The 12,196-nt window shown below is 44.0% G+C and overlaps 1 protein-coding gene across 2 annotated transcripts in view; it reads right to left on the bottom strand.

Annotated features, from left to right (window-relative positions):
* The window catches only part of tlcd4b (TLC domain containing 4b), a 67,275-nt gene extending 65,323 nt beyond the window's left edge, over positions 1–1,952 (bottom strand). For both annotated transcript variants that reach the window (XM_061885560.1, XM_061885561.1), the window contains exon 1: positions 1,612–1,952. The gene's annotated coding sequence lies outside the window, so the exon portion shown is untranslated. The remainder of the gene's footprint in view (positions 1–1,611) is intronic.
* Between the last annotated feature and the right edge of the window lie 10,244 nt (positions 1,953–12,196).

The following is a 12,196-nucleotide window of genomic DNA, read 5'->3' as shown; positions in this document are numbered from 1 at the left end:
CTCAATTGCAACACATGTCAATGCAGCCTTTTTAGTTTTCTAAATTGCAATTTTAAATTTCCCGCAGAGTTTCCTGTTGAAAACGTCGCGGAATGACAACGCGTATGGTGACGTCTCGGGTTGTAGCGGACCACTCACGGCTAAAAGTCGTCTCTTTTCCTCGCGCAATTACACAGTATTTTGTGTTGCTGAATCTTTTGCAATTTGTTCAAAAAATAATGGAGAAGTCAAAGTAGAAAGATGGAGGTGGGAAGCTTTTAGCCTTTAGCCACACAAACACACGGTGTTTCCTTGTTTAAAATTCCCGGAGGTGAAGCTTTACTTTGGATCAGAGCGGTCAAGCCAACATGGATCCCGACTACATGTCAACCGGCAGTATTCGGGGAGAAAATTGTGGAAATAAGTCGCCTCTTACTGGAGATCAGCGGAGACAGCGTCCTTCTGCAGCTGATGTGACTTCTCTCAGAGACTCTGGCGTCACCACACCCGTGGACACACCCCTCCGACTTTAAGGTACTATTTAACTCACTAAAACACTATCAACACAATAGGCAGATAAGGGATTTCCCAGAATGATCCCAGTAAATGTGTCTAAAAACATCTGAATCGCTCTCACTGCCCTCGCCTTTTTTCTTTTTTTTCTTTTTCTAGGCTTTCACTCTGAATTTCCTCATCCACAAATCTTTCATACTCGCTCAAATTAATGGGAAAATCGTCGCTTTCTCTGTATGAATAACTCTAGCTGCTGGTGGCTATGACTATAAACAATGTGAGGATGTGAGGAGCTCCACAACCAGTGACGTCGCGCACACATCGTCTGATGCTTCCGGTACAGGCCAAGGCTTTTTTATTAGCGACCAAAAGTTGCGAACTTTATCGTCGATGTTCTCTACTAAATCCTTTGAGCAAAAATATGGCAATATCGCAAAAATGATCAAGTCTGACACACAGAATGGACCTGCTATCCCCGTTTAAACAAGAAAATCTCATTTCAGTAGGCCTTTAAGAACCTGCACCAAAAGCAACTATGACGTGCGCATGCGTATTAGGACTTAAACGGTGGCATTGTGTGTGTGTGTGTGTGTGTGTGTGGACACGGATAAGGTTAGGTGGGATTTACCCTGCATAACCTTACCCAGTTTAGTGTAAACGGGGCCTTATTGTCTCATAGCTGCATGTGCGTGAATAATTAATGGGCATTCTTCACCTGGGAGGCAGCGACACGGACGCTCCTCCGCTTGGATCCGATTCTGACCTGGTTCCACGGGTCTATCCGGCTGCTGTCAGGGTGGAACATGAATAATGTTCTCGCTGCAAAGACGCATAGCAACACCACAACACGCTATCATTAAATATAAAAAAATAAATAAAAATGATGGCACTGCAGGTGAAAGCACGACGGTTCTATTAGCGACGAGCCGAGTGGAACGTATCCGAAAACAAGCACATTGTGTGGGGGAGAAAAAAACAAGGGAGCGCTAGCAAGGAGATGCGCCTTTTTTTTTTTAGCCCAAGATGTAAACATGGCTCTTTAATGGAAAAGCTGGCGGGCTTTGTGTTTGATGTGGGAGTAAAACAAAACAAAAAAAAACAAAGGCGCTCCGTGGGTACCTGATCTCCGTCGCATAGGCCGGCGTTTCAGCAGCCTCTCCTCCACTTTCTCTCCCAAGTTGGCGGCTAGCAGGTCGGCTAAACTCGGAGCTCAGGCGTCAACAAGGAGGAGGAGGAGGAGGGGGGAACCGGGGAAAAGGAGCCCCCCTGCGCCACGTGAACGAGTCCGGGTCACCATTACACCCTGGCGGCCGCCGACGACGACTCTTCTCCGTACCTCTTGCGCCGCGTCGCCCGCCTGGTCGTGGCCGTGGAAACCGGTCGGACACGGAAGTTTAAACCTCCCCCCCTCCAAAAAAAAAACCCTCGCTTTTATTTTGTTGACAGTCAGCGGTCCGGGGGCCGACTGATGACGACAGGAAGTACCCGCCCCCCCTCCCGCCTATCGTTAAAGGCCACGCCTCCGGGCACAAAGGCCCCTTTTTTTTTCAAAGCGATGTAACACGTCAACGTCAACATTATTAGTCGCCCAATTGGCTGAAAAAAATGATTAAAAAAAATAAGATGAATACATAAGATTTAACACATTGATTAAAGAAGAAATGTCCTTTAATATTCAATCACCATTTATTTGTGAACAAATTCAATGAAAAGCACTGGTGTATACATAGGGAAATTTAGTTATGGAACACTCTTCATTTAAATATTAGGACTAGCGTATTTCCTTGAATTGCCGCCCGGGCGCTAATTAATTTAAAACCTCTTCTCACTCCTGCGCTTACCAAAGATATGCAGTAAAAGTAAGCATGCGCAAATTATTTTAAAACCTCTTCTCACTCCGTCACTTACCAAAGGCACGCAGTAAAAATCTGAGTGTGATGTAAGCTCGGAACTTAAATCCTACTGAATAGCTCTTAATCTTCTTCCCTTTATGCAATTTCAAATTACGGGTATTGAAATCAGCCTCCTCCATTTTGAAAATGATGACAGTGTCACTCGTGACGTCACGAGTTTGACCAGGCGGTAAATCTAAGCATGCGCTAATTATTTTGCGAAGCGAGTTTGACCCAGCAGTAATTCAAGGCAGGCGCATACTATATGCCCTGCGGCAATTCAAGGAAACACTGTATTCCCGGTAAAAAAAAACCTTTAAGAAACATGTAAAGTCACTTTTTGGATTTAAGAGTTAATCTTTCTTTTTCTATTTTTATTTACTTATTTTATTTTATTCCAAAGACATGCACCTGGGGATAGGTTGATTGGCAACGCTAAATTGGCCCTAGTGTGTGAGTGTGAATGTTGTCTATCTGTGTTTGCCCTGTATTGAGGCTGCGACTTGTCCAGGGTGTACCCCGCCTTCCGCCCGATTGTAGCCGAGAAAGGCGCCAGTGCCCCCCGTGACCCCGAAAGAGAATAAGCGGTAGGAAATGGATGGATGGATTTATTTCTATTGACATCCAGCATCAGACATTTCTATCATTACATCATGTTCACATACATCATATAGCTGTTGTCTGCCCTAAATGTTATTGTATTTTTTTTGTTTGTATCCCAATCATACCATCTACCCACCAAAAAAAGAAACAGCAAAAAACAACCCCAAAACAAATTAGTATCTTCAAATACATCAATTAAAATAAACAAAAAATAAATAATAATACATTAATACACAAGAGTTAATCTTTCATGTTAGCAGTGTGACAACTGTTTTTCTCTTTCCCTTTATCCTTTCTTTTATTGTAACTGTATCTGTGTACTGTTGTTTTATCTTATTATTTTGAGAATTTTCTTTTTCTTTTCCCTTTCTTTTATTTGCAATTGGATTTGTGTACGTTTTGTAACTGGATCCTGTAAATAATTATTTTACTTTGAACTTTTGAAAATACTATTTATGAAAATACTCAATAAAACCATTATCCTTCTTCCGCTTATCCGAGGTCGGGTCACGGGGGCAGCAGCCTAAGCAAAGAAGCCCAGACTTCCCTCTCCCGAGCCACTTCGTCTAGCTCCTCCCGGGGGATCCCGAGGCGTTCCTAGGCCAGCCAGGAGACAGTCTTCCCAACGTGTCCTGGGTTTTCCCTGTGGCTTCCTACCGGTCGGACATGCCCTAAACGGGAGGTGTGCGGGTGGCATCCTGACCAAATGCCCGAACCACCTCATCTGGCTCTGTGATCTTGTCCTTTCGGTCATAACCCATAGCTCATGATCACAGGTGAGGATGGGAACGTAGATCATCCGGGAAATTTGAGAGCTTTGCCTTCCAGCTCAGCTCCTTCTTCACCACAACGGATCGATACAGACTGGTTTTGGCGTCATTGTTAGCCTTGTCGTGGTGTCATTGTTAGCCTGGTTGTGGTGTCATTGTTAGCCTGGTTGTGATGTTAGAATTTGGCCTGGTTGTGGTGTCAATGTGGTTGTGGGGTCAAAAGTTAGCCTGGTTGTGGTGTCATTGTTAGCCTGGTTGTGATGTCACTGTTAGCCTTGTTGTGATGTTACAATTTCGCCTGGTTTTGGTATCATTGTTAGCCTGGTTGTGGTGTCATTATTAGCCTGGTTGTGATGTTAGAATTTGGCCTGGTTGTGGTGTCATTGTGGTTGTGGGGTCAAAAGTTAGCCTGGTTGTGGTGTCATTGTTAGCCTGGTTGTGGTGTCATTGTTAGGTTGGTTGTGGTGTCATTGTTAGACTGGTTGTGGTGTCATTGTTAGCCTGGTTGTGGTGTCATTGTTAGCCTGGTTGTGGTGTCATTGTTAGCCTGGTTGTGATGTCATTGTTAGCCTGGTTGTGATGTTAGAATTTGGCCTGGTTGTGGTGTCATTGTGGTTGTGGGGTCAAAAGTTAGCCTGGTTGTGGTGTCATTGTTAGCCTGGTTGTGATGTCACTGTTAGCCTTGTTATGGTGTCAGAAGTTAGCCTGGTTGTGATGTTACATTTTCGCCTGGTTTTGGTGTCATTGTTAGCCCGGTTGTGGTGTCATTATTAGCCTGGTTGTGATGTTAGAATTTGGCCTGGTTGTGGTGTCATTGTGGTTGTGGGGTCAAAAGTTAGCCTGGTTGTGGTGTCATTGTTAGCCTGGTTGTGATGTCACTGTTAGCCTTGTTATGGTGTCAGAAGTTAGCCTGGTTGTGATGTTACAATTTCGCCTGGTTTTGGTGTCATTGTTAGCCTGGTTGTGGTGTCATTGTTAGCCTGGTTGTGGTATCATTGTTTGCCTGTTTGTGGTGTCAGAAGTTAGCCTGAATGTGGTATCATTGTTAGCCTGGTTGTGATGTTAGAAGTTAGCCTGGTTGTGGTGTCATTGTTAGCCTGGTTGTGGTGTCATTGTTAGCCTGGTTGTGATGTTAGAATTTGGCCTGGTTGTGGTGTCAATGTGGTTGTGGGGTCAAAAGTTAGCCTGGTTGTGGTGTCATTGTTAGCCTGGTTGTGACGTCACTGTTAGCCTTGTTGTGATGTTACAATTTCGCCTGGTTTTGGTATCATTGTTAGCCTGGTTGTGGTGTCATTATTAGCCTGGTTGTGATGTTAGAATTTGGCCTGGTTGTGGTGTCATTGTTGTTGTGGGGTCAAACGTTAGCCTGGTTGTGGTGTCATTGTTAGCCTGGTTGTGGTGTCATTGTTAGCCTGGTTGTGGTGTCATTGTTAGCTTGGTTGTGGTGTCATTGTTAGCCTGGTTGTGGTGTCATTGTTAGCCTGGTTGTGGTGTCATTGTTAGCCTGGGTGTGGTGTCATTGTTAGCCTGGTTGTGATGTCATTGTTAGCCTGGTTGTGATGTTAGAATTTGGCCTGGTTGTGGTGTCATTCTGGTTGTGGGGTCAAAAGTTAGCCTGGTTGTGGTGTCATTGTTAGCCTGGTTGTGAAGTCACTGTTAGCCTTGTTATGGTGTCAGAAGTTAGCCTGGTTGTGATGTTACAATTTCGCCTGGTTTTGGTGTCATTGTTAGCCCGGTTGTGGTGTCATTATTAGCCTGGTTGTGATGATAGAATTTGGCCTGGTTGTGGTGTCATTGTGGTTGTGGGGTCAAAAGTTAGCCTGGTTGTGATGTCACTGTTAGCCTTGTTATGGTGTCAGAAGTTGGCCTGGTTGTGATGTTACAATTTCGCCTGGTTTTGGTGTCATTGTTAGCCTGGTTGTGGTGTCATTGTTAGCCTGGTTGTGGTATCATTGTTTGCCTGTTTGTGGTGTCAGAAGTTAGCCTGAATGTGGTGTCATTGTTAGCCTGGTTGGGATGTTAGAAGTTAGCCTGGTTGTGGTGTCATTGTTAGCCTGGTTGTGGTGTCAGAAATTAACCTGGTTGTGGTGTCATTGTGGTTGTGGGGTCAAAAGTTAGCCTGGTTGTGGTGTCATTGTTAGCCTGGTTGTGATGTCACTGTTAGCCTTGTTGTGATGTTACAATTTCGCCTGGTTTTGGTGTCATTGTTAGCCTGGTTGTGGTGTCATTATTAGCCTGGTTGTGATGTTAGAATTTGGCCTGGTTGTGGTGTCATTGTGGTTGTGGGGTCAAAAAATAGCCTGGTTGTGGTGTCATTGTTAGCCTGGTTGTGGTGTCATTGTTAGCCTGGTTGTGGTGTCATTGTTAGCTTGGTTGTGGTGTCATTGTTAGCCTGGTTGTGGTGTCATTGTTAGCCTGGTTGTGGTGTCATTGTTAGCCTGGTTGTGGTGTCATTGTTAGCCTGGTTGTGATGTCATTGTTAGCCTGGTTGTGATGTTAGAATTTGGCCTGGTTGTGGTGTCATTGTGGTTGTGGGGTCAAAAGTTAGCCTGGTTGTGGTGTCATTGTTAGCCTGGTTGTGATGTCACTGTTAGCTTTGTTATGGTGTCAGAAGTTAGCCTGGTTGTGATGTTACAATTTCGCCTGGTTTTGGTGTCATTGTTAGCCCGGTTGTGGTGTCATTATTAGCCTGGTTGCGGTGTCATTGTGGTTGTGGGGTCAAATGTTAGCCTGGTTGTGGTGTCATTGTTAGCCTGGTTGTGATGTCACTGTTAGCCTTGTTATGGTGTCAGAAGTTAGCCTGGTTGTGATGTTACAATTTCTCCTGGTTTTGGTGTCATTGTTAGCCTGGTTGTGGTGTCATTGTTAGCCTGGTTGTGGTGTCATTGTGGTTGTGGGGTCAAAAGTTAGCCTGGTTGTGGTGTCATTGTTAGCCTGGTTGTGATGTCACTGTTAGCCTTGTTATGGTGTCAGAAGTTAGCCTGGTTGTGATGTTACAATTTCTCCTGGTTTTGGTGTCATTGTTAGCCTGGTTGTGGTGTCATTGTTAGCCTGGTTGTGGTGTCATTGTTTGCCTGTTTGTGGTGTCAGAAGTTAGCCTGAATGTGGTGCCATTGTTAGCCTGGTTGTGATGTTAGAAGTTAGCCTGGTTGTGGTGTCAAAAATTAGCTTAAATCAGAATCAGAATCAGAATCAAAATCACAATCAGACATATTTTATTATTAATCCCTGAGGGGAAACCAAATATGGAGTCATTGTTAGCCTTGTTGTGATGTTAGAACTTGGCCTGTTTGTGGTGTCATTGTTAGCCTGGTTGTGGTGTCATTGTTAGCTTGGTTGTGGTGTCATTGTTAGCCTGGTTGTGGTGTCATTGTTAGCCTGGTTGTGGTGTCATTGTTAGCTTGGTTGTGGTGTCATTGTTAGCCTGGTTGTGGTGTCATTGTTAGCCTGGTTGTGGTGTCATTGTTAGCCTGGTTGTGATGTTAGAATTTGGCCTGGTTGTGGTGTCAACGTGGTTGTGGGGTCAAAAGTTAGCCTGGTTGTGGTGTCAGAATTTAGCCTGGTTGTGATGTCACTGTTAGCCTTGTTGTGATGTTACAATTTCGCCTGGTTTTGGTATCATTGTTAGCCTGGTTGTGGTGTCATTATTAGCCTGGTTGTGGTGTCATTGTTAGCTTGGTTGTGGTGTCATTGTTAGCCTGGTTGTGGTGTCATTGTTAGCCTGGTTGTGGTGTCATTGTTAGCCTGGTTGTGATGTTAGAATTTGGCCTGGTTGTGGTGTCATTGTGGTTGTGGGGTCAAAAGTTAGCCTGGTTGTGGTGTCATTGTTAGCCTGGTTGTGTTGTCATTGTTAGCTTGGTTGTGGTGTCATTGTTAGCCTGGTTGTGGTGTCATTGTTAGCCTGGTTGTGGTGTCATTGTTAGCCTGGTTGTGGTGTCATTGTTAGCCTGGTTGTGGTGTCATTGTTAGCCTGGTTGTGATGTCATTGTTAGCCTGGTTGTGATGTTAGAATTTGGCCTGGTTGTGGTGTCATTGTGGTTGTGGGGTCAAAAGTTAGCCTGGTTGTGGTGTCATTGTTAGCCTTGTTGTGATGTCACTGTTAGCCTTGTTATGGTGTCAGAAGTTAGCCTGGTTGTGATGTTACAATTTCGCCTGGTTTTGGTGTCATTGTTAGCCCGGTTGTGGTGTCATTATTAGCCTGGTTGTGATGTTAGAATTTTGCCTGGTTGTGGTGTCATTGTGGTTGTGGGGTCAAAAGTTAGCCTGGTTGTGGTGTCATTGTTAGCCTGGTTGTGATGTCACTGTTAGCCTTGTTATGGTGTCAGAAGTTAGCCTGGTTGTGATGTTACAATTTCGCCTGGTTTTGGTGTCATTGTTAGCCTGGTTGTGGTGTCATTTTTAGCCTGGTTGTGGTATCATTGTTTGCCTGTTTGTGGTGTCAGAAGTTAGCCTGAATGTGGTGTCATTGTTAGCCTGGTTGTGATGTTAGAAGTTAACCTGGTTGTGGTGTCATTGTGGTTGTGGGGTCAAAAGTTAGCCTGGTTGTGGTGTCATTGTTAGCCTGGTTGTGATGTCACTGTTAGCCTTGTTGTGATGTTACAATTTCGCCTGGTTTTGGTGTCATTGTTAGCCTGGTTGTGGTGTCATTATTAGCCTGGTTGTGATGTTAGAATTTGGCCTGGTTGTGGTGTCATTGTGGTTGTGGGGTCAAAAGTTAGCCTGGTTGTGGTGTCATTGTTAGCCTGGTTGTGGTGTCATTGTTAGCTTGGTTGTGGTGTCATTGTTAGCCTGGTTGTGGTGTCATTGTTAGCCTGGTTGTGGTGTCATTGTTAGCCTGGTTGTAGTGTCATTGTTAGCCTGGTTGTGATGTCATTGTTAGCCTTGTTATGGTGTCAGAAGTTAGCCTGGTTGTGATGTTACAATTTCGCCTGGTTTTGGTGTCATTGTTAGCCTGGTTGTGGTGTCATTTTTAGCCTGGTTGTGGTATCATTGTTTGCCTGTTTGTGGTGTCAGAAGTTAGCCTGAATGTGGTGTCATTGTTAGCCTGGTTGTGATGTTAGAAGTTAGCCTGGTTGTGGTGTCATTGTTAGCCTGGTTGTGGTGTCAGAAGTTAACCTGGTTGTGGTGTCATTGTGGTTGTGGGGTCAAAAGTTAGCCTGGTTGTGGTGTCATTGTTAGCCTGGTTGTGATGTCACTGTTAGCCTGGTTGTGATGTCATTGTTAGCCTGGTTGTGATGTTAGAATTTGGCCTGGTTGTGGTGTCATTGTGGTTGTGGGGTCAAAAGTTAGCCTGGTTGTTGTGTCATTGTTAGCCTGGTTGTGATGTCACTTTTAGCCTTGTTGTGATGTTACAATTTCGCCTGGTTTTGGTGTCATTGTTAGCCTGGTTGTGGTGTCATTATTAGCCTGGTTGTGATGTTAGAATTTGGCCTGGTTGTGGTGTCATTGTGGTTGTGGGGGTCAAAAGTTAGCCTGGTTGTGGTGTCATTGTTAGCCTGGTTGTGGTGTCATTGTTAGCCTGGTTGTGGTGTCATTGTTAGCTTGGTTGTGGTGTCATTGTTAGCCTGGTTGTGGTGTCAGAAGTTAACCTGGTTGTGGTGTCATTGTTAGCCTGGTTGTGGTGTCAAAAGTTAGCCTAAATCAGAATCAGAATCAGAATCAAAATCACAATCAGACATATTTTATTATTAATCCCTGAGGGGAAATCAAATATGGAGTCATTGTTAGCCTTGTTGTGATCTTAGAACTTGGCCGGTTTGTGGTGTCATTGTTAGCCTGGTTGTGGTGTCATTGTTAGCTTGGTTGTGGTGTCATTGTTAGCCTGGTTGTGGTGTCATTGTTAGCCTGGTTGTGGTGTCATTGTTAACTTGGTTGTGGTGTCATTGTTAGCCTGGTTGTGGTGTCATTGTTAGCCTGGTTGTGGTGTAGTTGTTAGCTTGGTTGTGGTGTCATTGTTAGCCTGGTTGTTGTGTCATTGTGAGCCTGGTTGTGGTGTCATTGTTTGCCTGTTTGTGGTGTCAGAAGTTAGCCTGAATGTGGTGCCATTGTTAGCCTGGTTGTGATGTTAGAAGTTAGCCTAGTTGTGGTGTCATTGTTAGCCTGGTTGTGGTGTCAAAAGTTAGCCTAAATCAGAATCAGAATCAGAATCAAAATCACAATCAGACATATGTTATTATTAATCCCTGAGGGGAAATCAAATATGGCGTCATTGTTAGCCTTGTTGTGATGTTAGAACTTGGCCTGTTTGTGGTGTCATTGTTAGCCTGGTTGTGGTGTCATTGTTAGCTTGGTTGTGGTGTCATTTTTAGCCTGGTTGTGGTTTCAGAAGTTAAGCTGGTTGTGGTGTCATTGTTAATTTGGTTGTGGTGTCAGAAGTTAAGATGGTTGTGGTGTCAGAAGTTAGCCTGGTTGTGGTGTCATTGTTAACTTTGTTGTGGTGTCAAAAGTTAGTCTGAATCAGAATCAGAATCAGAATCAAAATCAGACCTATTTTATTATTAATCCCTGAGGGGAAATTAAATATGGAGTCATTGTTAGCCTTGTTGTGATGTTAGAACTTGGCCTGTTTGTGGTGTCATTGTTAGCCTGGTTGTGGTGTCATTGTTAGCCTGGTTGTGGTGTCATTGTTAGCTTGGTTGTGGTGTCATTGTTAGCCTGGTTGTGGTGTCAGAAGTTAAGCTGGTTGTGGTGTCATTGTTTGCCTGGTTGTGGTGTCAAAAGTTAGCCTGAATATGGAGTCATTGTTAGCCTTGTTGTGATGTTAGAATTTGGCCTGTTTGTGGTGTCATTGTTAGCCTGGTTGTGGTGTCATTGTTAGCTTGGTTGTGGTGTCATTGTTAGCCTGGTTGTGGTGTCAAAAGTTAGCCTGAATATGGAGTCACTGTTAGCCTTGTTGTGATTTTAGAACTTGACCTGTTTGTGGTGTCATTGTTTGCCTGGTAGTGGTGTCATTGTTAGCTTGGTTGTGGTGTCAAAAGTTAGCCTGAATATGGAGTCATTGTTAGCCTGGTTGTGGTGTCATTGTTTGCCTGGTAGTGGTGTCATTGTTAGCTTGGTTGTGGTGTCATTGTTAGCCTGGTTGTGGTGTCAGTTGTTAACCTGGTTGAGGTGTCATTGTTTGCCTGGTTGTGGTGTCAGAAGTTAACCTGGTTGTGGTGTCATTGTTTGCCTGGTTGTGGTGTAATTGTTAGCTTGGTTGTGGTGTCAGAAGTTAGCCTGGCTGTGGTGTCAGAAGTTAAGCTGGTTGTGGTGTCATGGTTTGCCTGGTTGTGGTGTCATGGTTTGCCTGGTTTTGGTGTCATTGTTAGCTTGGTTGTGGTGTCATAAGTTAGCCTGGTTGTGGTGTCAGAAGTTAACCTGATCGTGGTGTCAGAAGTTAGCCTGGTTGTGGTGTCAGAATTTAGCCTGGTCGTGGTGTGAGACTTAGATAATTAAAAGGGAAAGAGTACCTAAAAGGGCTCCACAGGCCGATAAGGACATCCCTGGATCCAAGGCCACATCGGGACAAGGACAAACTCAAGAATCCTAAGATGTAGACCACAATGAAAAAGACAAAAGTTTGGATGCCATATGCGTCCTGGGTTCATGAAAACATACAGGATATAATGAAATGTTTAATCAAGCACAGTGATCTGACTATACAGTCATGAAACATACCTTCAAACATAATTGTTATTATCCAAAAATAACAACTTTTTCCCAAAGTCCGATTGGCGCAAAGATATATGATGTCATACCTGTGTTATGTCAGCGATTGGACGACAAATTGTAACATTTTGTCGGTGGTCACTGGCGAAAGGATTGAAGCGAATCCTGTAAGTGGACTATTTGGTGCAGCACCTCAGTCATCTACCCTGAGGAAGTCCTACAAGAATCTTGAAGCCTTCACTACTTTGTTGGCTACCAGACTCATTGTGATCCACTGGAAGACAACAGTGCACACCGACTGGATTTAATATGTGGTTTATTTTTTCAAACCGGAGACTTAAATGAACCATGATTAGATTGCAATTTAAATGTGGGTGGTTGATGAGCCTTTTGCCTGCTCTTGGTTTGCTATATATCTCTAAGGCCATTCAGGGATGCAGCTGTCAGTGGTTTTATTTTAACAGGGTTTCTTGATTTAATTATCAATGTTCCATCCATCCATTTCCTACCGCTTGTCCTTTACGGGGTGGCGGGTGGTGCTGGAGCCTATCTCAGCTGCATTCGGGCGGAAGGCGGTGTACACCCTGGACAAGTCGCTACCTCATTGCATGGCCAACGTTATTATTTATTTGTATTATTGTTATTTATTTAATTTTACATTTAATGTATTTTTGACAACTCCTTCTGATTATGTGTCTGGAAACCAGTAAACAAATGTTAAAAAAACAACAACAAAAAAAACATCATGTTTATTGTGCTGTACATTTTTTTTAATAACACAGGCCTTATAAA

Source organism: Nerophis ophidion, linkage group LG23 (genome assembly GCF_033978795.1).
Source record: "Nerophis ophidion isolate RoL-2023_Sa linkage group LG23, RoL_Noph_v1.0, whole genome shotgun sequence".
NCBI classification, from domain to species: Eukaryota; Metazoa; Chordata; class Actinopteri; order Syngnathiformes; family Syngnathidae; genus Nerophis; species Nerophis ophidion.
This window is presented reverse-complemented; position numbering and strand designations above follow the sequence as displayed.